The 27,130-nt window shown below is 37.5% G+C and overlaps 1 pseudogene; it reads right to left on the bottom strand.

The window, feature by feature from the left end:
• Positions 1-11,779: 11,779 nt before the first annotated feature.
• Positions 11,780-25,590, bottom strand: LOC130876786 (uncharacterized; annotated as a pseudogene).
• Positions 25,591-27,130: the final 1,540 nt, after the last annotated feature.

The raw sequence follows: 27,130 nt of genomic DNA, 5'->3' as shown, positions 1-27,130 counted from the left end.
AGGTTTATCAAGCTTGAGAGGAAGGAGTGTGCATAATTGCAGCACCCTAGACTGCGGTACACTATACCAAACTAATCATAGATATTTATAGCCTGCATAAACTCTGTTTGCCCATCCATGGCAAGCATTTAATAAAGCTAGTTCATCTGGAAAGGAAGTTAAATTAAATAATCCAAAATGAATGTGATGCATATTCACAAAAATGTGGTGTTTAGATTGAGCTTACAAAGAGGGAGTCAGGCCTCAGCAATGACAAGCTAGAATCCACACTTGCTTTCTCCTGGAGGCATCAGGCCTTTTCCATGTCTTTTGTGTCCATTCTTTTTAGCCAGTGCGTCTTGGTTCATTGTTATCAAATCCTCTGAAACTCAACGTATCTTTATTATATGCTGCATAGATATAATAAACCTTATTCTCCGGATCCCACATACAGCACCAAAAAGTACATCATAGAATTCAAAATAAAATTCTTTAGGTTGATTTTACAGCAAAATTAATTTAAGTGAGGAAAAGATAGAGATAGAAGAAAGACAACGTATTAAATAGTATATTTTATTCTGAAAAATTTGCTAAACTTTTAAAAATTGGATAATTGTACTTTCATGAATGCCTACAAAAAACTTTGTGGTTCATTTAGCTTAAGTACAGTTTCTCTCACTATACAAATCAAAGAAAAATATGTAGGAGTGAAGAGGTATCATTGACAGAGAAATACTTTATTTTGTCTTTTGATTTTTTTCTTTTGACCATTAGGCTATTAGTTTATGATATAGCACACGTGTGTGCCTGATGTTTCTGGAAGCCAGAAAAAATCATCAGAGCCCCTGGAAATAAAATTAAGGGATGGTTTTGAACCACTATATGTATACTATGAATTGAATCCAGGTTTATTTCAAGAGCATACATTGCTCTCAGACGCCAAACAATCAATCCATCCCAGAAAAACATTTTTGCAAAGTGTGCACATGTGTGCATGTGTGCTTGTATGTGTGTGTGTGTGTGTATGTGTGAATACATAAACTAATTCAGTCCTCCTCCATCTTTCTCTACTTTACTTGAGGAGGCAGAGTCTCTCCCCAAAGCTGAATATTGTCACTTCTGGCTAATTTCCTTAGCTGGCTTGCCTTCTTAGCCATTGTCTCTTCAGTGCTGGCATTTAGGCAGTCTGCAAAGTCACTTTGACTTCTACAGGGGCTGTGCAGATCCAAATTTGCACCAGTTGCTATATTCATCGCCTTTCCAGACAAAAACATTAGAATTCTGAAGCACAGCTATCCCAAGGATTCTAGATGAGATGCTCAAAATGTGACGAAATCAATATTGTAACCAGCATATCATCCTTACCTCTTTCTCACTACAGCCACGACTGTAGTGTCTACCTGCGTATTAAGGATGGAGAAACATTGCTGATAGACAGACTTTCTGAGAAGAGCAGAGAGACAGACAATTTCTCTTCCTTCCCCCTTCATTTTCATATGAGATTTGATCCATATGATGCACAATTTTAAAATTACCTTACTTTTTAAGTCATTTTCCTTTAGCCATTATCTCTTTTATCATCTACATAACACATCACGGGAAATCACCAAAGTTACACAAAATTTCTCTTCTTTTTACTCTAAAAGGCAGAAGTTGGAAAGTACAAAGTTACTTTTGTGTTTGTCTCTCTAAGGAAGCAGTAGATCTGACTACTCTCTGAGCTGGATTCCTAAGCAGGCAAATGGTATCCTACACAGAGTTGGGAGACTCCACCTGATTCTCCTAGTGATTCATCAGTCACTGGAAAGAAAACTTCCAATAATCCAAGAAATAACTGTAGAATATTTTTAGAAGAACCTGCTTCCTGATAATGTAGTAGGTTTAGCAATTATGGAAGGTATCAATACACAAAATGACTCTGAAAATGCAAGGAACTTCTGGATATAACAGAGAGACAATAAGGCTGTTGGACATTTGTTTGGTTGTTGTTATTGTTTTACCCATCAACAGATAACTCAAAAGACAGCGATAGATAGAGCGAACATGCCCTCAGTATCCATGAAATTAGACAAAACCTCACATTGTCGTTACCATCACTTTGTTTAAATTTTCTGTTCATCTATTTAGATTTTTTATTATTGTTCCAAGAGCAGTCAAAGGAGTCAGGAATATTCCCACTAATAAAAGTTCTACAAAACACCAAACTAACATCCATAAAATATATGCAGAGGACCTGGTACAAGCCATGCAGGCTCCATGCTTGCTGCTCTGGTCTCTGTGAGCCCACATGAGCCCCACTGAGCTGATTTAGTAGGCTATATTCCTCTGGTGTCCATCACCTCTGACTCCTACCGTCTTTCCTCCCGCTTTTCTGCAAGGGTTCCCAATTTCCTAGTGGAGGGATCCAGAGAAGATTTTCAGGTTTTTTTCTCTCTCTGCATAATGTCTGACTGTGGGTCTCTGCATCTACTCCCATCTGGTGTGGAAGAAAGCCCCCATGAGGATGATAAACAGGGCACACTAAGTATTTGAGCTATCCAATCTGTGGTTCTCGCTATCGGGCAGTGTATGTCATGGGCTCTGTCTCATGACTTTTGCCTTAACATAAACCACTTGTTGGTCACTCCAAAGGGACTAGAACATAGGGGTGAAGGCTCCATGCAGGTACCAGCTCCACCTCCCTACATTCAATAAACGGTGTGGATGTTGTTTTTTCAACAACAGGACCCTGCTGTCAGTTTTCAAAAACTGACCTTCTGTTGAGCCTGGGTTATTTAAGGATCTCCACAGGACTGTCTCGGCTAAAAACGCAAACAACTGCAACACAGGTTCACTAGTAAAGGCTTTGCCTAACTGTGACAGATGGGCAGTTCAGACTCCATATGATCCTCCGTTTCTGGAAGTCCTCACTAAAGTCAGCCTCATAGTTTTCAGCAGGTTTCAGCTGCTGTCAGTTTGCACACTGCCACCCGAGTGCTCCCCAACTTCAGCTACCTCTCCCCATAGTTACATTTAAAATCTCCAAAAATTCATTCATAATAAAATTCAGTGTCTTGTGACTAGAAAGATAACACTATGTTTAAGAGTATTACTGTTTGTAGAAGGTATGAGTTTTGTTCCTAGTACCATTCACAACTAGTCTCCTCTCCAGCTTCAGGAGATCCAAAGCCCTCTTGTGGACTCCACAGACACTATACTCATGTACACACACAGACACACACAGACACACACACACACACACACATTTTTTAAATTAGCATTTTTGTCTATGAAGAAACATCATCAAAAGCACTCCCTTTCCAGTCCATTTCTTCCCAATCCATCTGGTCTACCAAAATCCTCAAGACATACTCTTTACCTGTTAAACCCGATCTACTTTTTTACATCACACTGCAGAACTCAAGAATTAGCACAGAATCTATTGCCAGTCATTTGGATTAAGTGGGTCTGTGCCAAGTCTTTTATCCCTGTAGTTTCTTTCTTTGTACTTAATCTTTGTCAATAAAGGAAGTTGAATTCATTAACCCCTTTTCTCAAATTTCTCTGATGTTTCTCAGTATGGGAAGTAATACCCAAACTTTTCATTGTTGCAAGCATAGTTTTAAATCCATTTCATCTTCTAATTTTATTCCTCTTAATCTCACTTTTCCACCATGACCCCAAATCAAATTGTTCAACCTTAATCATTCCTTGGACTTCCTACTTATTTTAGCAAGAACTTTTCTATCGCTTGAAATTTATGCCTCCATTTCCAAACAGTGCACAGGAAATCGGAAACAGTGGGCTGCACAGTCCACTTCATCTCGTTTATGGATTTATTTTCTATTTGATGAGTTTTGAAATCACCAGGAGCCAGTGTGAACAGAATCCCCTTAAACAAGAGGGTTCTTAGAACTCTTAGACAGTACAGCAATCATTCCATGGAAGATTCTATAGAAATGTCATAGAATAAGCAAAGGTGGTGTTCTGGCTATTAATCATGACTTATGCCCCCATTTTTCTTGCAAACTGCTGAATAAACATTGATAGGCTTGGCATCTCACTATTGAAGCCCAGCCAACAAGTAGTATTTGGAACGTAGGCCCTGATGATAAAATGATGTATGGGTGGGACTCTGATGACTCCAACAGTTTCTTTGTGGGAAAATTCATAATTTCTGTCAACCTGGAGGAGCATTACTCTTGATGATAGTTGACCACTTATAAATTGCGCAGGTTTGGAAAGTGAACCAATTCCTTCTTGAATTGCTAGAAAGCAAAGATTGTGTGAAGAAATCATTTATTGTGTTTGGGAGAACATTGACGGTCCAGAATTGGATGCTTTCCTGAAAAAATTGCCTGTTGACAGATGAAGGCAGGAGAAACAAGGAGTTATGGAGTTAAGGGTACCAACACCACTGGGATCTTTTTTAAAGCAGATATATTTTATCCCTTCTGTTTAGAGTTTGGAAGGTATTTCCATAAGCATATTTTTGATGTGTGATTAAAAATATTTTATGCCATATGAGGGCCATGAGTTCTTGCTGTTATAGGACTTTCTCTCTCTCTTTCTCTCTCTCTCTCTCTCTCTCTCGCTCTCTCTCTCTCTGCATGTATGTATGTAGCACATTTTTGCAAATATTTGGCATTTAAAGTAGATAGTACTAATACTTTTCAATAACAATGGTCTGTACCCTCTATTCAGCTTGCAAAACACACAAATTAGTCCAGGTTTTTACAAAGATTAGATTGATGGGTGGTTCATGTGCTTTCTGGTTTTTCCCTCTTTCCATAAAGTAAAACTTCTGTTCTCTGGAAAGTCCCATAAAATTAGCCTCTGTTTTAATTTCTTCTCATAACTTTGCCAGGAAGAAGGTAAGATGTGCTTCAAGAAGACAACTTCTCCTTTTCCACCTTTGTGCTTTCAATCCACCATGTCCACTTGAAGGTTTCTGTTATTTGCTCTTCCATTTTCTGTGCTGCAGAAAATGTCCATTAAGATCAAGACATGAAGTCTGAGAAGGGTTTATTTTATGACCTTCATTTCGTTTGTCTAAAGCAGCAACTCTTTCAGAAACTGCTTCAGTACCCATTTTAGAGTATCAACCATAATGAACACAGATGTTGTGATCCAGAATTAGGAGAAGGATTTAGCATCAAATGTCCTCAAGTCTCAAAACATTTCCTCCAGTACAACAGCAAAGTTGACATTCACATTTTCATAATCATGTCTTTATTTAGCTTTTAACTCTTAAGTTTATATTCTCAATATTGGAATGAACCCATTAAAATATTTATCACCAATTCTAGAGTCAGAATCTGTCAGATTATTTTCTGTTACTAGGAAATATTTCAATTGCATTGCTTTCAAAGACTTAGAATTGCTTTAACTCTTCATTTCTTTCATAGAACTGTAGGTTGAGCCTAGGTACTCAAGCAAGTTCTTACATGTCCGTTGATACATTTACACTTATTTAATTATATTATTAGCACTTAGAATAGTAGATGAATATTTCTCTCCCATCTATGAATATCTGTTTTTAATGTCACCATGTATATCACATAGATAAGTTTTATTTTCTAGATCCATGAAGAAGAGGTTTATTACTTGTAACACAATATGTTGGGAGATACTGGAACGATGAAAGTCTTTGTGGGTAAAAAAACTGAGTGAGTAGCTGTGAGACATAAATTGATAAGAATTTTGCTAAAACCTTCAAAATGTTTTAAAATCTATCTGAAAACAAACAAACAAACAAAAAAACAGAAGGACAACATGTACTGACCACACTCCACTGAGCATGTCCTGACAGCAGGTGAACCTCTTATGTTCTTTGTGAAGTTCGTATCCTTTAATGTGTGAAACAAACCTGTGAAATTAAAATGTTTTAGATATGATGGAACTATGGCAAAGAAATGATGAGCAAATCCTTGAAGATTATACCAGGAAATAGTAAATGAGCAGACATTTATGCCTGTGGATTCTGGATCCCTTCATTCATGCCCTTCATTAATGGGCACTGTCTGCTCTCCAATGGAGGAAGAACACAGGACTGTCAATGAATAAAAAAATGCATGCTTTTTTTCTTAGCTGCTTTTATTCCATATCCTTATCCTTATATTAAAATCTTCCTAAAATTTGGTTTTTAGTTCCATGAATCTTTAAGATGTTAGCTGTTCTCCTACAACTAAATAATCTGAGGCGTCAAGAGGTTAACAACACAAGGGAGGCAGAGGCAGGGAGATCTCTGTGAGTTCGAGGCCAGCCTAGGCTACAAGAGCTAGTTCCAGGACAGGCTTCAAAGCTACAGTGAAACCCTGTCTCAAAAAAAAGTATGTATCATGCTTAAAAGTATACCATTCTCAAAATAGGAGGGAATACTACCTGGTACTATACAACAATTATGTTAACATTTTTTATATGATTCACAATATTAGGTTGGAGGCTTCAGAAACTTCACAGAATTTAAAGGTAAATTGAATATATAGAAGTTTTGTTAACTCTAGATGCCTCTTCCACACCCATGATTTATATATCTTAGGTATGAACCTAGAACAGAACCATTTGCTTAACTTAAAATAGAGATCTCTTGACACAGTTTTGTGTATGTGGCTATCTTCTCAAAGATGGATAATTCTCTATGATTATTGGGTCATTCAGTTGAAGAGAGAGAAATTCACTAAACTATATTTAATAGAACTTGTATTGAAAATTAAGAGGGAGTCCTAAATTCATAACTGTACAAATGAAGAAAGCCAAGACAATACAATAATATCTTAACTACACTCCTTCCTCCAAAATGCTTTAAGAGGAGATTTATTGTATAATATTTTAAGCAGAGTCTGTAGGAAGTAGTATTTATCAGTTCCCATTCCTAACAAACAATATTTCTTTCACTTATGATCTTTAAAGAATTCATACTAAGACTACATGACTCAAAGATGAGATGTAGTCTCTTTTGTAAAATTAAAAAAAAAAAGGGTAGATGCTCCTTTAACGGAACACCTGGTGATCATATCCATAATGGGGCTATAAGAAAGGGTTTATCCAGGGGATAATTGAGAAACTCGGGATGCTTGCTCTTCTCTACCATGTCTGGCTTATGGTATTTCATACCCAAGCTGTTGACCTTTCCATCTTCCTTTTGTTAAGCCATGGCACCAAAAGGATTATGTATTCAAGCAATTTTAGAGAACCTTTTTACCAAGAGAGAAGTATGGGGCTTAAATTTATTGAATACTGCTGCATTTAACCTATTTAATTGGAACACGATAATTAGATCTAATTGCAAAGTTGTTTTAATTGGAAAATCAGGCATTACACTGCTATTGGTGTGCATGATTAAACAGAATGACTGAGGTCACCAGCAGATTGTGTAAGATTTATGCCTGTGATTGATTAAGTATGAAAGTTAATCAATTTAATTTATGGGACTAATGTTTTTTCTTGCTTTTTGAAATTGCCTATTTCTATCTTTTTTTTTTCCCAATGTCAACTAAACTACAGTAGCACTTCAATTTGTTTATTTTGGTATAATGATGTGTTTATTCCTGATCTAAGTAATTTTAACATGGCTTTTGTGTCACTAATTAAGATTTCCAACTTACTGGAGATAAAATTAGATTTTCTATTATGAAAATTTAATTTTCTCAGGGAAATAATTCAGGCAACAAGGGAAACTTAACCTATTAGTTCCATTAGTGGAGTTGATGGCTTATTGCCTTAAAACATATGCCAGGCAGCTTCAGGAACAAAGGTGTCCCTTTTTTAATCATCTCAGTGTCAATTTGCTTTATGATTTCCAATGACTATGCTGATAATTATAATAATAATGAGAAGATGAGGAACATTTATATAGTACTTATTATGTACCAGACATTGTTCTAATTTCATTAAACATAATAACTAATTTAATATCTTAAATTATGTAAATGTATTTCCTTCTGGAAACCTTTTATCTAAGTCCCAGTTGTAGTATTTTCTTATGTGTTGGATACTGCCTCCCACACAGTTGCATACATATATGCTTGTCATTGCAAGGTCACATCACTCACTCAGGACAAACACATAAGCATATGCATTTGATAAGATTTTATATTTAAACTGAGAAAACTGGGCTCATTTGTGTGATTGAATATATTTGCTGTGTCAGTCATGGGTCTCCAGAGGAAGCTGAATCAACAGGACAATATGTATTTAATGTTAAGCTGGCTTCCTGGAGGGTGAAGCTTACCTCATGCTTTAAACTAATATCCCTTCTGACTCTACTTAAGGCTAAGAGACAGCATTCTATTTAATGGCTTCTTTTACAGAACTGCCTCATATGACTTTAGGGACTTTGGAGTATTCAGTACTTTCGCTACAGACTCCAAGGTCAGTACACAGGTAGTACATAATACTATGGTTTGAGTATGCAAGCTTCAGGGCACTTATAAAAGCTGTATGTAGTGTTGGATACAGACTTGCAGTAGAATGTTATCTTCTGAAATTTTGGGTTTGTTCTTACCCCTCTACTTAATTACAGGAGGCCTATCTACACTACAGAGTGTAAATGGAGCGGTGGGCCTGCTCTTTGTCCTGCCCGGCTAGCTTTACACCTGAAATAACAACACACAAATTGTATTCATTTAAACACTGCCTGGATGATTAGTTCCAGCCTCTTATTGGCTAATTCTCACATCTTGATTAACCCATTTCTAATAATCTGTCGTGGCTTACCAGGAAGATTCTAACCTACATCCATCTTGAGCCAGAGCTTCATGTCATTTGCCTGTCTCTGCCTTCTTCCTCCCACAATTCTGTTCTGTCTTCTTCACCCACCTAAGGGCTGGCCTATCAAAAGTCCAAGGCAGCTTCTTTATTTACCCAATGAAAATAACACATAGACAGAAGACACTCCTACATCAACAGAGGATGACCACTTATACATAAAAAACAACGAAGTGATTGTTGATGATAAAAATAAGACAATAATGCACTGAGAAAAGAACTGTGTATTGTAGCCTAGGGGAGCTGACTTGTATGCACTGAGAAAAGAACTGTGTACTGTAGCCCAGGGGTGCTGACTTGTAAAGCAGTCATCACATAAATTGAATTTGTGTGAACACAGTATCAAATCAACAACAGTCATCCCAATCCATACCATTATTAAACTGGTAATCTGTGTAATATTTTTTCTGCAGCTAAATAACAGTATTTATAACTTAGAGGCACAGTTGAAGTGTTAGACAAAATGGTGGCAGACATTGACATTTGGCTTACTGCATGACTTTTATGGACTTTTTGCTTCCTTGTTCATTAGATTTCCAAACTCACTATTTAAGGGTCATGTATCTAAGTCTTGGAAAAAAAGGCAGAAACAGATATTTTCACACACACACACACAAAAAAAAAAACCTTATTTCACTTTTCTAAAAAGAACAAATATTTTCATACAATGGCTCACTTTCCTTCCTTTTTGTTTAAACTGTGAAAAATTATCTTAGAAAAGCACTAATGACTGACAAGCATAAAGACAAAATTTAGCATGCTAAAGACAGTAGGGGAGAAATAGGAACCAGCAGGCTGAAGGGAAATGCTCAGCTCTGCTCTAAGCCCTCATTTCTTTTAAAGCCCTTGATGTATCATGGGAAAAACAATAACAATCAAAAATTACAAGTTCCTCAGCCTTTTAATTGTTTCTTCTTTTTTGGTATCTGCACACAATTTTAACTAATTGTTTTATATAATTTAGTTATAAATATTGTACTCTTATTTGCTTGATATGCAAAGCAAATAACCACAATTGAGACATCAACTTGTAGAAATCTGTGTCTTTATATCAACTCCCAAAGAATCTTAAAGCATTCACACTCACACACATGCATGCCTGCTGTATTCATCAGGCTTCTCGAGAGCAGCATAAGTTACAAAAAGAATACCTCTCTATATAGAGAAACGGAAATTATTGGGAAAATTACAGGCATTGGTCTACCTAATCAAACAATGTCTAACTATGAATGAAAGGTCCAGGAATCCAGCAGTTGTTCAGTTTCAGAGGTTGGATGTCTCAGCTGATTTTTGGTAAATTCCAGAATAATGAAGGAATATGCTCTAATTCTGGTGAAAAGATGGGTTTGCTATTGAGAGAAGAGCAAGTAGACAAGTAGAGAGAATCTTCTTCTTTCATGTCCTTCATATGCATTGTGAACAGAACGTGAGGTCAAGAATAAATGTTTGTCTTCCCAAAGTCCCACTTCAAACTTTAAAGAATTTTATTAAGAAAAGTTCCTTCACAGGTGTGCCTACCCATTTGAGTCTTGGTTAAGTCTAAATGTAGTCAAGTTTAAAATCAGAGTACCCATCACAGTTTTGCCCTTGTTAACTGCATTCATAATCATCATATCTCCTTATGTCATGCCTGATTTTCGAATGAAAAGAATAGCCAGGTCATAGTTACATATAAACATTATATAACTATCCCACATACAATTGCAAACACATTACATATTTAACCAGGTCATATTTATGCCTGCCATGATATACCTATCTCTCATTCACCACGTCACAAATTTATGATAGGTGACAAGGTCTCTTTAGGGACTTTCTTTTTAATATCTCAAACAAATATGTTAACCATTGATATTTTCTTAATTGATGTTACACCACACGCTAAAGAAACTGATGAAAAGACAAACATCTTTTCAAATACACTTTTATAAATAAGACAGAAACTTTCATTTCAATTATAATGTTCAATTTCTGCAACTGGTCACATGACCTTAACTGGTATTTATAACTACCTTTCCTTAGTACAGATTTCATATTTACCCCAAACTCAGCAAGTGCCTTTTGGATATTTTCGTGTACTCATGACTCATAATCCCATCCATGATGGGTCTGAGACTTCAGACACCCTGCCTGGATTAAATTGCTGCAGTTTCCAACTGACTTTCATCATAAGAAATGATAGCACCAAAAAATGCTGTAGAGGGTCTCTTGCACTCCAGACATAATCATTCATACCTCCACTATGGAAAGACAATCCAATTTCTCCTTGATAATCTGTATTAATCACCCCTCCCACAACTGTTATCCCTTAGTCCATTGGAGTGAGGTCATCAGAAGCACAAATTGATGAGGTAGAATTCTAAGCTTCCAGTTCAATGGAATGTTTCTTGTGACTCCACACTGGAGCACTCCTCTCTGGAACCAAAACTAGGCCAGCAGAGCTTAAGGTCAAGGAGCAGAAGGAAATTGTTTTTCCTACTGGGTCACTACGGTTGTCCCAGTGAGTAGAATTGTTCCCTTTTCCACACCTTGATTCCTGGACTTATGAATCTTCACTATGGGAGAAGATAAAATTTTACCATATATTGGAAGATGATTTAAAGCATATACTGCCTCCTGTCCCATATACTCCTGCAAATATGGACCCCATATAATCCTGCACTGCCACTCGAAGCTTTGTAATGGTGTCTTCTAAAGTCCATTCTAGCCTTCCATCTGCCAGCAGCTACAAGATGGTGGGGAACATAAGACTAGTAGAGTTCAATGTCTTGACCAACTGTTGCAGTCCTCTGACTCCTAAGTGAGGTAGATATTTTGGTTTTTTTTTTTTTTTTTTTTTTTTTTTTTTTTTTTTTTTTTTTTTAGAAGCAATACCGTATGACATATCATCATGATGGTGCATAGGGTATTTTATAAGTCCACATATGGTGATTTTTGTGAAATTATTACATGACAAATGTGAAACAAGAATAAATGTATATTCCAGTAAGGACAAAGCACTGTCCTTTCCATGAAAAAATAGTCCAATGTTGTCAACCTACTGCCAGGTCACTTAAAGGTCACCAGATAAATGATGCCATATCCATATCCCCATATCCATATCCCTATATCCAGGGCTCAATGTTGGTCTCTACTTTTGGTAGATCTGACACTCAGTATCAGCTGTAGCCAGGTCAGTCTAGGTGTATGGTGGACTTTTTTGTTGACCAATGAATGTCTCTGTGTTTATACCCTGTCTCTACCACCATAGCCACTTTGTTCATGGGCCCATTGGGCAATGACAGTAATGCCTGGGGAAAGAGGCTGACTGTTCACAGAATGGGTCATCCCATCTCCTTGATTACTGAACTCCTTAGCTAAAGTCTCCTTTTGATGAACATTTACATGGGACACAAGTGCCTTCACAGCCTTCACCCATTTGGAGAGATCTATCCATATACTTCTTCCCCAGACATCTTTCTCACCAACTTTCCACTCAAAGTCTCTGATCATCCAGCTAAACCATTGGCTACAGCCCATGAATCAGTAAGCAATTGTACATCTGTACATATTTCCTTTCAAACAAAACACATGTCCACGTGTACTGCTCAAATTTCTACTTACTGTGGACATATTCCTTCACTGCTGTCTTTCAGGGTTATCCCAGAAATGAGCTGTGATGCTGCAGCTGGGTGGTGCCTGCAGAACATTCAGAATGACCAGTAAACCAGGCCCCACTCTTCTCTTCTTTGACCAACCAAGGAAGAGAATCCTATTAGGCTATAGGTGCATGTTTGGCAACAGACAGCGTCGTAACAGGGATAGAAACTATAATTATTTGGGCAACATCTTCATGTAGTTTGCTTGTGCCTTGAGGAACTGCACAAGCCCAAACACATATATAGCATTTCCATCTCATAACAGATTGCTGCTGTCACATCCTTGGTGATATAAGTCCCAGCTCATGATGGTCATCTCAAGTCACATGAAAGCTTGGTAGGCCATTGTCAAATGTTCAATTTCCACTAAGGTCCACTAGCAGACCAAGAGCTGTCATTCAAAGGGAGAATAGCTGTGTGTACATGATGGTAGATAGAGCCTTGCTCCAAAATTCAAAATATATTTTCTGTGATTCACCTATAGGGGCTTGCCAAAGGCCCTAAACAGCATCCTTATCTGCTGCTGATGTGTCAATTACCATCTGGTCTGCTGAATCATATGGTCCAAGTAGTAAAGCAGTTTGTACTGCAGCCCAGTATAGCTCTGCTGAAGAGTCTTTTCCTATTCCAGGCACCACACAAAACTAGTAGCATACTTAAGTGACAAAGTGTTGTCTCTAGAGTCCAAACAGGACCACTAAACACTGTGCTTCTCCCTTGGTGGTAGGAGGGGCAAGGTGTAATAACTTATCCTTCACCTTAGAAGTAATATTTCTGATGCCCCACACCACTGAACTCTTAAAAATTTCACTGAGGTAGTAGAACCTTGAATTTTGTTCGGATTTATTTTCCATCCTCTGATGCACATATGTATTACCACTAATGAAAACATTTGCTACATCCTGCTCACTTGGTCCAGTCAGCACAATGTTGCCAATATAGTGAACCAATGTGATATTTGTGGAGAGACAGATGATCAACTTCACTCTACTTAAGTTATGATACAGAGCTAGAAAGTTAATATATATTTGAGGTAAGATTGTATTGGAATACTGTTGACCTTGCCAGCTGAAAGTGGGTTGCTTCTGGTGGTGTATATCAACATGTACCAAGGAAAGGCAGTTGATCAAAAAAATTTTTAAATGGATGAATAATTGCATTCTATGTTTCAGGAGATATTGGTCTGCTTAATTAAGGACACTACATTTCGCACAACAGCTGCAATAGGAGTCACTACCTGGTTGAGTTTTTGACAGTCAACTGTCATTCTCCAGTATCCGTCTGTCTTCCCGTCAGATAGAAAAGTTAAAGGGAGGTGCTGTGGGAACCACCACCCGGGCATCTTTCATGTTTTTGATTGTGGCACTAATTTCTTTACTTACTTCAGGGATTTGATACTGGTTTTAGCTCACAATTTTCTTTGGCAGAGACAACTCTAAAAGACTCCATTTAGCCTCCCCAACCATAATTGCCTTCACTCCACAAGTCAGTTAGCAGTGTTAGAATTCTGCCACCTTCTAGCATATCTATTACACATATTGAGACTAGGAAAATAATCACAGGCAGAGTGTGGGGATCTATCAGAAGTACTGAGAGCCAAACTTCATTTTTTAGCTGGCCTTCATAAACCCCTACTTTAACTGGAGGCCACAATATCTGTTGGGATCTCCCAGAATCAGGGTCAGTTCAGAACCGGGTTCTTCCTAACCCCATAATGGATCCCTTCAACACAATATCTCTTTCCTTGATCTTCTTCTCTGCCCCTCCTCCAACTGGACCATTCTGTTGTCTCATGTCCTTACTCCTCCTACTCCCCCTCCCCTTCCTTCATCTCCCCTCTCCTCAACTCATGCTACTAATTTACTCAGGAGATGTTATCTATTTCTGCTTCCGAGGTGGATCCATGCATGTCTCTCTTAGCATCCTACTTGCTACCTAGCCTCTCTGGGGTTGTGGGCTGTAGGCTGTTTATCCTATGTCTAATATCCACTATGAGTGAATACATACTGTTTGTCTTTCTGAGTTTGGGTTACCTCACTCAGGATGATTTGTTCTAGTTCTGTCCATTTGAGTACAAATTCCAAGACATCATTGGTTTTTACTATTGAGTAAAAATCCATTGTGTAAATGTACCACATTTTCTTTGCTCATTCTTCAGTTGAGGGGCAATTAGATTGCTTCCAGGTTTTGGATATTATGAATAATGTTTCTATGATCATAGTTGAGCAAATGTCCTTTTCATAAATGTATGTGTCCTTTGAGTATATGCCCAAGATTTTGCTGGGTCTTGAGGTCTGTTGATCCCCAATTTTCTAAGAAACTGACATTGTTTTTCAAAGCAGCTGTCCAAGTTTACACTCAATTCATCAAAGGAGGAGTGCTCCCCTGACTCCATATCTTCTCCAGCTAAAGCTGTCATCAGTATTTTTTATCGTGGCCATTCTGATGGGTATAAGATGGAAGCTCACAAATGCTTTGATTTGCATTTTCCTTATGGCTAATGATGCTGAGCACTTCCTTAAATGCCTTTCAACCATTTGAGAGTCCTCTATTGAAAATTCTCCATTTAGATCTGTACCTCATTTTACCTGGTTTATTTGGTATTTTGATGTCTAGTTTTTTGAGTTCTTTGTATAATTTGGTGATCAGCCCTCTGTCCAATGTGGGGTTGGTGAAGATCTTTTCCCATTCTCTAGGTTGCTGTCTTGTCTTCTTGACTGTGTCCTTTGCCTTACAGAAGCTTCTCAGTTTCAAGAGGTCCCATTTATTAACTGTTGCAGGGAAGTATATATCTTAGTTAGGGAGCCATTTTAGGGTTGGCAAGAGCCTTGACTCTAGAGGGGTTCCCAGGGGTCCAGAGAGATGTATCCATCCATTATCCCAACCATCCCATTCCCCCAAGTTCTCCCCATCCTCCCCTTCTCACTTGTCTCTCCCCATGTCCCCTTTCTCCAAGACAGCGAGGGGGGCACCCACCCATTGTGATGGTGGGGCTGATCTATTGGGAGCTCACCAAGGCCATCTGGACTGGGACTGAAAAAGCATGGGATAAAACCGGACTCTCTGAATATGGTGGACAATGAGGGCTGCTGAGAAGTCAAGGACAATGGCACTGGGTTTTGATCCTACTGCATGTACTGGCTTTGTGGGAGCCTAGCTATTTGGATGCTCACCTTCCTAGACCTGGATGGAAGGGGGAGGACCTTGGACTTCCCACAGGGTAGGGAACCCTGACTGCTCTTTGGACTGGAGAGGGAGGGGGAGGAGAGTGGGGCATGGGGAGTGGGAGGAGGCTGAGAAAAAAAGGGGGACGGGGAGGAGGCAGAAATTTATATATATATATATATATATATATATATGAATACAAAAATAAAAGTTGAGAAAAAAATTATTAACTGTTGCAAATCTAGCTAAACTGACAATGATAGAAAAAAAAAGTGGGAGGTAGCCTTGAAAGCAAGGGCAGAGGAGACCACTTCCTACACATGTATAGTTCCACGCAAATCAGTAAAAGGAACACCAATTTTCTAAGGAAAATTCAAACAAAAGGTGATTAATACTTTCTGTGTTTGTGTATCTGTGTGAGTCATCATCTCATGTGTGCAGGTTCACATATAAGGCAGTAATTATGAAGGCCAGAAGACATCCCCAACTGTCATTATTTATGTTCCATTCGATTTGTTTTGTTAGATGCTGTCTCTCATTGGTCTGGCAGTCACCACGTAGGTTCGGCTTGTCATCCTGTGAGCACCGTAGAGACACTTGTCTTCTTTCCATTGCTGTGTCTGAGTGTGCTCACCACTATATTGGGAAAGCGACTGAATGATGTCTCACACAGGGACATTGTGTGGCTTTAATTTTTTAAAGTTACAGGATTTTTCTAGTAGTTTCAAATTTTGCTGTAAATACACGCAAGTGAGCATGTGTATATGATGTAAAATAAAAAATGAGAAATCATTCTTTTCACCAATATTGTTCCCAATCCTGAGGAATAAACTAGGCAGGTCTTGCTGTTTCTATGTGCTGTTTTTCATGTTTTTTCAGTTACTGCCTTCATTATTTAAAAGGTCATGAACTCATTGTCAGGCAAGTGACAGCCCATCTATGCTATGTGCCGTGGAAATGCTGTTTGCATGCATAAGTCTACACGCACACATCTAGAGGTTTTGCGTATGCTTTTCTATCCAAGGCGTCTCTTAAATAATAAGGGAAGCATGTCATTACTGGAACTGCTACCCAGCACGCTAGGAGTACCACAAAGCTGACAAGTATTTTCCCTGAAAAACTGAACAAGAAGGCTGGGGGTAGACTGGAGGAAGAGGTGAAGGGGCCTGGAAGAGGCATGGGAAGGAGAACTGTGCTTGGAATGTAAAATAAAGAATAGCCAGAATCATTCTACTTAGCTATCATGATGCAGAAGACTTACTTGTATGGAATAAAGATGCCTTTGAGGTGAGATTTGTCAGTTACAATCAATTTTCAAAATTTGACACTATCATACTGCATGCATATATTTTTAAATTAGGTAAAAACATTTAGATTGATTCCACAGATCCATGTATAATGTATTCAGAATATTGAAATTAAAAGAAAATAATTAAGGAAATTTAATTTCTGCGATTTATATGTGTTATCTTATATTCACAAAAAAATCTGGAGGAATACTCTGAATTAAACTTGCGGGGGTTTTTTTTGTGAATGAGTATATAAAATGTCATAGCAAGTGGTATAAATACACTTGATAAGTTGTGTCACAGGAATCCATGTTGGTACATTTACCCTATTTACTGTGACATTCTTTACATTTCAAGATAAACACAATGCCTACTTTACTTTATGGTGAGTCTAAGTTTAATTATTTCTCAGAGAAAGAGATCATGACAGTGACATCTTGAATGTACTCATCCTTCCCATTGTTTAATCAGCATGAAGTGTCTATTATGACTTCTGTCTTCATAATATTCAGAATAAAATAAACTAAACACTTCCAATGAGTGAAAAAACAAAGCTTATGTTATTCATCAAAACGTGGAGGTAACTGAAGAAGGACTTATTTAACTCATTATTTCATATTTATTACCAGTCAAATCAACATAATTTCCCTAAAGTCTGTTTGTGCCAGAACTAAGCTAGGGAGAAGAAAATGATAGAAATTTAAAGTCCAAATTAAGCACAGAAATACTTTTCTAGGAACTGTCCATATAAAAGCTTAAAACAAACAAACAAGATGAGAACCTGTATCTCATCTTAGCTTGTATAAACCAAACTTTCTTTAATCTTATAAATCTTATATTAGATGTTATATTATTTTATAAGGTGATATTGAAAATTAAAGTTTAATTATTATACATATCTTGGCATATAAGTATGTGCTTTTTATTGTCATATTTATTATTACAGTTTGAATTCAGGATCTTGATCAGTTCTCAATTATCTAAGCCATGAAATCCATCTCATTTAAACTATTCTACCAAGTTCCTATCATCATAAGCTTTGCCATTTGTCCTGAGTTCATATTTTTTTTACCATAAACTTTCATAAAGTTTGGAACAATCTTGTTGTCTTGCAGCAAATTTATATTATAATGTGGTAATCAGTACAGCAAAATGTTGAAACGTACCTAACATTGGGATCTAATAGAAAGATCAATTTCAATTTTAAGTACAATCTGGAAGGAGTTGGTCTGATTTTATTTTTCTCTGTGTCATTTTTCTTCTTAAGGATCTGCCATTAACTAAGTAAAATACCAATTTATTTCCTTGATCTCCTAGAGAATACTTTAGTTAATTCTGAGATGTGATTTATGTAGTAGTGATGAAGGTTTTGAGAACAAAAAGCTATGCATTCTTTTCTTTCCTTTTGACTTTCACAACTAGCTATAATTAATTAGTTTTCAATTTAAATTTACCTTTCAAGTTTTCTATCTCCTCAAATTCATCTGGCTATAATCTCCTCTAAACGGAGAGTGTTAGACAGAGGGCAAGATGTGGATATTCTTGCCATATTTTGACCTAAGGGAGCTTGGTATTTCAACATTAACTGTGATGTCAGAGGTAGATTTTCTGTCTATGACCTTTATCAGTGAGAAAAAGTTTCCTTCTTTACCTGCTTTGCTGTGAATTTTTATTGGGAATGGATGATTTCTTTCCAAAGGTATTTTCTACATTTACTGATTTTCTTCTAATATCTTACTATGATGAATTATATATATTTTTTCTTTTTATTGAAAAAAAAAATTCTGCCTCCTCCCAGCCTCCCACTCCTCTCCCCCTCCCCCCACTCCTCTCCCCCTCCCTTTCCAGTCCGAAGAGCAGTCAGGGTTCCCTGCCCTGTGGAAAGTCCAAGGTCCTCCCCACTCCATCCAGGTCTAGGAAGGTGAGCATCCAAACTGGCTAGGCTCTCACAAAGCCAGAACATGAAGTAGGATCAAAACCTAGTGCCATTGTCCTTGGCTTCTCATCAGCCCTCATTGTCCGCCATGTTCAGAGATTCTGGTTTTATCCCATGCTTTTTCAGTCACAGTCCAGCTGGCCTTGGTGAGCTCCCAATAGATCAGCCCCACTGTCTCAGTGGGTGGGTGCCTATAGCCATACTGATGAATATTTTGCAAGTCACCGTAGAACCTTCATCTGACGAAGGATGTAGATAGAGACAGAGACCCACATTGGATCACCCAAGGTCCAAGTGAGGAGCAGAAGGAGGGAGAACATGAGCAAGGAAGTCAGGACCGCGAGAGGTGCAACCACCCACTGAATTATATTTTTAAATATTAAACCAGCCTTGCATTTCTAAATTAAAGATCAACCTGGAGTGATACATTTACTATGTTCTGCATTGAATGGTTTGCTGAGTTTAAAAGTCTGATTTACACAGGGAGGGGAGCAGAGAGAAAAATGTAGAGCTCAATAAAAACCAATTTTATAAAAGAAATAAAAGTCTGATTTATGTACTTGAAATACATCTTATCTTAACTGCTTTAAAACACCAGAAACTGTGAATTTGTGGATTTTATTTCTGGTTTTTTTTTTTCTTTCTTTCTCGGCTAAACTTTTCATTAATGTGTATAGGACAATGTCACCATAAATGGAATAAAAACAATTAGTATGCTGTACCATATTATTCCAAGTTGATGCATTTCTTTTCAATGTTTGTAAGGTTTTACAAACATTAGAAGATAGTTCATAAATGAGTTGGATAGTGCCCCTTTTCTAAAATATTTAAGGCATTTGTATGAATATGTTGTTAATTACCCTGGAATGTTCCAAAGATATCACCCAGGAGACCAACCAGCTTCACAATATCAGTATAAGATAAGACACAACTGGATCTTGGGGTAGGTTGATCCCAAATTTCCTGAGAAATCGCCACACTGATTTCCAAAGTGGTTGCACTAGTTTGCATTCCCACCAGCAATGGATGAGTGTGCCCCTTTCTCCACACCCTTTCCAGCAAAGGCTATCATTAGTGTTTTTGATTTTAGCCATTCTGACAGGTGTAAGATGGTATCTCAAAGTTGTTTTAATTTGCATTTCCCTTATTGCTAAGGAGGTTGAGCATGACCTTAAGTGTCTTTTGGCCATTTGAATTTCTTTTGTTGAGAATTCTCTGTTCAGTTCAGTGCCCCATTTTTTAATTGGGTTAATTAGCATTTTAAAGTCTAGTTTCTTGAGTTCTTTCTATATTTTGGAGATCAAACCTTTGTCTGTTGCAGGGTTGGTGAAGATCTTCTCCCAGTCAGTGGGTTGCCTTTTTGTCTTAGTGACAGTGTCCTTTGCTTTACAAAAGCTACTCATTTTCAGGAGGTCCCATTTATACCACTCTTGGGAATATACCCAAGAGATGCCCTATCATATGACAAAAGTATCTGTTCAACTATGTTCATAGCAGCATTGTTTGTAATAGCCAGAACCTGGAAACAACCTAGATGCCCTTCAATGGAAGAATGGATGAAGGAAGTGTGGAATATATACATATTAGAGTACTACTCAGTGGTAAAAAACAATGACTTCTCGAATTTTGCATGCAAATGGATGGAAATAGAAAATACTATCCTGAGTGAGGTATCCCAGACCCAAAGAGAGGAACTTGGGATGTACTCACACATAATTGGTTTCTAGCCGTAAATAAAGGACATTGAGCGTATAATTTGTGATCCTAGAGAAGCTAAATAAGAAAGTGAACCCAAAGAAAATCGTATAGTCATCCGCCTGGATAGGGGAAGTAGACAAGATTGCCGGGCAAAAACTGGGAACTAGCGGGTGAGGTGGCTTGGGGTTAAGGGGAAATGGGATGAGAAACGTGAGAAGGGTAGGATGGGAGGAGCTTGAGGGATTGGGATGGTTAGGATATAGGAAGGATGGATACGGGAGCAGCGAAGTATATATCCTAACTAAGGGAGCCATCTTAGGGTTGGCAAGAGACTTGACTCTAGAGGGGCTTGCAGGTGTCCAGGGAGATGTCCCCAGCTGGTATCTTGGGCAACTGAGGAGAGGGAAGCTGAAATGATCCTATCCTATACTGATGAATATCTTACATATCACCTTAGAACCTTCATCTGGCGATGGATCGAGATAGAGACAGAGACTCAATTTGGAGCAAGGGTCTGAGCTCTTAAGGTCCAAATGAGGAGCAGAAGGAGGGAGAACATGAGCAAGGAAGTCAGGACCACGAGGGGTGCACCCACCCACTGTGACATTGGAACTGATTTATTGGGAGCCCACCAAGGTCATCTGGACTGGGACTGAATAAGCATGGGTTGAAACTGGACTCTTTGAACATGGCAGACAATGAAGGCTGATGAGAAGTCAAGGACAATGGCACTAGGTTTCGATCCTAATACATGAACTGGCTTTGTGGGAGCTTAGCCTGTTTGGACGATCACCTTCCTGGACCTAGATGGAAGTGGGAGGACCTTGGTCTTCACGCAGGCCAGGGAATTTGTACTGCTCTTCAGTATCGAGAGGGAGGGGGAATGGAGTGGGGGGAGGAGAAGAGGAGTGGGGATAGGGGGAGGGGAGTGGGGGGAGGGGCAATATTTGGGAGGAGGGGGAGGGAAATGGGGAACGGAGACAGGTGGAAATTTTAATTAAAAAAGAATAAAAATAATTTAAAAAAAAGATAAGACACAACCTGAATTTATTTAGAAAAGATAGAGATATTCATTTATAAACTTCCTATAGGACATTTGTTTCAGTGGTATGTTGGTGGCACACACCATTATTTCCAGCTCTTGGGAGGAAGTCACGTAGTTTGAGGCCAGTCTGGGCTACAGAGGGAGTTCCAGGGCAGTCAGAGCAACACAGAGAAACTCTGTCTTAAAATAAACAAAGGAAGACTATAAGGAATTTATTCAATGTCTTTGTCTTCAAGGATGTTTCCAGTTTCCCATTAAGCACAGATTTCATTGACATAAATGTATCATAGTGTCACATGCTATCTGTCTTAAATGACATTTAGTAATGTCATTTAGTTAAAGATACTTAGAATGTCTTTTATTTCATTCATTCTTTCTAATTATCTTGAAAAAATAATTGACAATGACATTGACTTTTTCCACAAACCAGTTTTCTACTTCATTATTTTCTGTTCTTACATAGTAGCTCTTTGCTCTTAATTCTTTCTGTGTATTCATGTTTCAGTTCCTTTGATTTGTATAGTCTTGAACTAACTAGAGGCTGAGTATATTCATTTGATCTTTCTTCTTTTAATGTAAAGTTTAAAAATATATTTTAATTTTGTTCTATTTTCACCATCTAAAACATGGTATGCCGATGTGGGATTTCCCTCTGTATGCTCTGTATGCTGTGAATACCACTGGTTAATGAGTAAAGAATTTTCCTTGCCTGTGATAGGGAAGAATAGAGCTAGGTGGAGAAAACTAAACTAAATGCTAGGAGAACGAAGGTAGAAGGTAGAGTCAGTGAGAAGCTATGTAGCCCTGCCCGAGACAGACGCCTGATGGAACTTTACCTGTTAAGCCACAGCCGTATGGAAATGCACATAGAAATAGGTTAAGATGTAACAGCCAATAAGAAACTAGAGCTAATAGGCCAAGCAGTGATTTAATTAATACGATTTCTGTGTGGTTATTTCAAGTCTGGGCAGCTGGGAACAAACAAGCAACCTCCAACTACAGCATGGAAGCCAACTTCCTCTCAATATTCTCAAAATGCTTATTGCCCTTATTTACAATTCTTTTTGATTAACATGTCAAAAATATTATATTACATATTTATAAATTTTGAAGTTTTATTGCTAAGAACCATGTTTTAACTTTGTAAATAACACCAATGCAATCAGAAAACAGACTTGGTACATCTTGTCATGTTTTTTATTGTCATGTGATTTTTGATTTCCAAATAAGGTCTACGTTGGTGAGTATTCAGAAGTGTTTTCAAATAAAATTTTGGTTTTACTGAAGAGTACTGTAGGATGTCGTATTGAAAACAATAGGTATTTGAGTTTCCTGTATCCTTTCGCATTATCTGCCCATCGTTTGTGGCAACTTTGGACATTTTTTGCACGTATTGTAAATTTCATCTTTTTGCAGGCAGCTCTGTCTCATGGCTTTGCAGCTTTATTATCAGGCTCCCTTGTGACCATTACATCTTCTTGAAAAGGCATTCATTTTATTTTCTTATCTCTCATACCCACTTGGTCTGAGATCAATTTTCTATAATCTGCATATTCTAACTTCTGTTTTTTCACTGCTTTTGTTCTTTTTGCCTCCAATCTATTTTATACATGAAGCATATTTGTTATTGTAATAACTTACACTTTTTCTATCTGATGAATTTTATCTTAAATGGGTGCATGTGGAATGTTATAATGTAATTTTTTGTTTATGTTTCAATGGATAACTCTGGCCTTTCCTTTTCCACAGTCCCATCTCTTCTTGTTTTCCTTTCCCCTTTCAATGTTGTTCACATTGCTGATTTCAACCCTGTTTTAAATACCTTTTTTAAATATCCTTTTAGGCAGTAAGTATCTCTTTTTAAACAGGATTAGAAATGTTGATTCCATACCCTGCACAGTGAATCCAATATTTTTTTCTACTCAGTGTTACTCAAGGTCCTGGAAAGACAGCAACAGGTGAAACAAAGTTCACCAGGAAGAAAAAAAAGAGTTTAGAGATGAAAAAAAAATCGTTTATCTAAAATACCTAAAAGGTAATCTCTGGAAACATCCTAAGTAAAACATAAAAAGTTTGAAACAGAGTTGCTAGATTAAACGTCATTAATAAATGATTACCTTTAAATTTATTTGCAGATAGTTTTAAAAAAGTTATGTTTTAGCAATGTTGATTTCAATTGAGAATATAAACATTTTTGAAGCCAGTATCCAAACTGATGGCTCGTTGTTTCTAGTAGAGTGATCTGTCTTCTTAAGACCTGGTTTTAATTGTAAATTTTATTGCCCTTGTGTTGAGCTTGATCATAAATATTAACTCTGAAGTTCATTTGCTTAGTAGCTAAAAGCAGCTTATTTTACACTCAGCACCCACTTGAGTGCACCTTCCATTCTTTCGAATCATCCCTGTCATGTATTCATTTGATCAGTTCAAAGTAATTTATGTAGCAATTTTAGTTGTTTCTCCAATAAAAAAGGATGTGTCTGTTCTCCATCTGCCATATTGGCAGGATCCTTTAAGTCATTCCTAATCATAGTTCTGTAATCCAATCTATGTATGCTCTACAAGACACAATAACAATGATGAGAATGAGTTCATGAAATTCCATTTTAAATGTGAAGATAAATTAGGCAAATAATTGACTTAGTGGTTCTTGAGATCTATAGGAATGAAGATATACTAAACCCCACTTTTACCATTCTGTATATTGCTCATGAGCACAGTATCCTGGAGTAAACACAAAGTAACATGTGGTCTGAGAACACAATGCAGTGAGGTTATTTTTCTACTGGATTCATCCTGTTATACCTACTTTTCATTAGAATTTTACAATAGCTGTACATTTAAATTTTTTTTTGTTTCCATAGCAGCATGACATTTAAATGTTAAGCAGTATCTTCAACTCTTACCTTGGTCTTGCCCCTGGTAAATAAATTATTAGCACATAATCCCTGTCTCTGGAGATACATTTGATAGAAAATGCATGTTGTAGTAAAAATAAAATAATTTACTAACTCACAGAGCTAAAAAGTGAAGAACATGGGAATAACTTCAAATGTACTTTGATCCAGCAGCTACAGTAATATAAGTTGATATCTGATGTTGTTAGCTTTTCATAATGATGCTGATGATGGTGACTTAACCACTCTATTTCCAAGTGTGATACCACACCACATTGTGTAAGCTTTCTAGATAATGGCAGATTCTCAGTATGAAACACTAACATTGTGTTCTCCAAGGGAATAAAATTTAAACCATCATTGCAGAGAAAGTATAACGCTTTCTCTAATAGAAAAACGTAGTGACATCAGCCTGTATGGAGGATTGGTCTTTGAGTAAGCAAAGCCATGCTTGAGATAAGGTGATATGCTGATTGGCAGGAGATAAGAACTGAGTATGACTTTGACTGATTGTATCTAAAACAGATGACTGATGACAGCAGAGAAGACAGAAGAGGTTTTCCAAAGATACAGAAATGTGAGGAATAAGTGCTATGTGTACCAGGTGTGGTGGTGCACACTTTTAATCTTGCATGCCAGGTGCAGAAGTAGACAGATCTTTGTGACTTCCAGACCAGTTGAGGTGGCATATTAAGTTCCTGAGAAAAAAAAAAAAGAACAAAGAAAAGAAAAAGAGAAAGAAAAAGAAAGAAAAAAAAAAAAAAACAAGCAACAATCACAAGTAAATGGAGTTTGGAGAGAAACAACTTCTGCTACCTATGCTAACTATATTGCCTCACAGCAACTTCTAAAACAAGAAGCTAAACCATTACGGAAACTTGTTGAATTCTAATTATCAAGTGTGGTCAAGTGAAATTTCAACTCTTCAACAAGAAAACTGACACTAAGCTAAGCTTCTCTGACTGTAATTCACTGTTCTTCCTATGTATGCCTTTGTTTGTTTAAAATAGCCATAAGATAAAGATTTACTCATACAGTTTCAGACTCAGATTTTTACTGTCATTCCTGCAGGTTAAGCCTTTTCAGCATCTTGGCTCTGTCTCCTGTCATATTGACTTACCCTTCTTGTCTGGGTCAGCTGAAAATATGATAAGCATGTCTTCTTTATCTTCATCCACCCTGTAGATAAAACCATTCCCCCGGAAAGAACAAATACCCTGGTTGCAAAAAAAAAAAAAAAAAAAAAAAAAAAAAAAAAAAAGATGAGAACAGAAAAAACTTGAATAAGTTTGAATAAGTAACCATGACTACATGATAAAATCAAGGTTAAAAACACTTTTTTTTCTGTTTAGTGGCATATTACTCTAAGTTAACAATGCCAAATAAACATTCACAATTGTGATTATTATAGTACCGGCAAACAAGGCTAAGACATCACATGAAGGATGTGGAGGTTATGTTTTTATGGCTTAAAAATATGCCAATGACATTGATTTTGCATTGTATGCATTTATTCTAGCTATGACAAAGTAGACAGAAGATGCAAAATTGCTGGTATATGAGGTGTGCATGTATTATCTCACCTGTGGTACAATGGTATAATGAGAACACCTATTGCTTTGGTCTTCCAATGGAGTCACTTCAATCTCAACTTTTTGTCTCTTACTTTTTTTTTTTTTTTTTTTTTTAGTTTTTCGAGACAGGGTTTCTCTGTGGTTTTGGAGCCAGTCCTGGAACTAGCTCTTGTAGACCAGGCTGGTCTCAAACTCACAGAGATCCGCCTGCCTCTGCCTCCCGAGTGCTGGGATTAAAGGCATGCGCCACCACCGCCCAGCTGTCTCTTACTTTTAAACAGTGTTTTTCTCAGGAAAGTTGTCTGTCCTTTGTAACCAGAGAGTGCTCATTTGTTTCCGAGCCATCCAGGCCCAAATAATCATACAAAACTTTATTAATTACAATACTCTTTGGCCAATGACATTGGCATGTTCCTAGCTAGCTCTTACATCTTAATTTAACCAATTTCTATTAATCTGTGTGTCACCATGAGTTTGTGGCCTACCGGTAAGGTTCCTGTGGTGACTTTCTCTTTTAGAAGCTCATGGTGTCTCCTCTGACTCCACCTACTCTCTTTTTATATCTCTTCTAACCTGGATATATTCTGCCCTGCCATAGACCAAAGCAGATTCTTGATTAATCAATGGTACTCACAGCACACAGAGGGGAAATCACACATCATTTTTTCTATGTATTTTGTTAGTCAACATATAACACTGTCTGATGATACCTTTGGTGAAGGTTGTTGATTAAATTGTGTAATATAAATATATTCCAGACCCATTTCATTATAAGACTTGTAGGGCACCAAGTAAAAGAAAAAAAAAAAAAAAACTACCAACTGAGGCAAAATAAGGAAAGATGGAAAAGCTTAAGACTGGAATCTCTAAGAAAAATTCCTTTTCTCAACCTAGAGATAGAGCCAAAGAGGAAACTTTTCTTCAGGGTCTCCTGAACTAATCCTATTTATTTACTTTTGGAAGCTCAGGTTTTGTGAGTTTGTTCCTATTATTAAAAACAATACCTCTGCCCCACCTTGACAAAAGTCAACAGCTAATCCCTTTATACTCCTTAACACGATACGTCAAGAATTGCCAAAGTTCCCAGGGAAGTTATCTCAGGAGCTGGTTCTGAGTTTCCATCCCCTCTTCTTTTGGGGGGTTTCTTGTACTGGACTAGTT

The sequence above is a fragment of the Chionomys nivalis genome, chromosome 7 (assembly GCF_950005125.1).
Source record: "Chionomys nivalis chromosome 7, mChiNiv1.1, whole genome shotgun sequence".
Taxonomy (NCBI): domain Eukaryota; kingdom Metazoa; phylum Chordata; class Mammalia; order Rodentia; family Cricetidae; genus Chionomys; species Chionomys nivalis.
The sequence above is the reverse complement of the archived record's forward strand: the minus strand, read 5'-3'. Positions and strand labels throughout refer to the sequence as shown.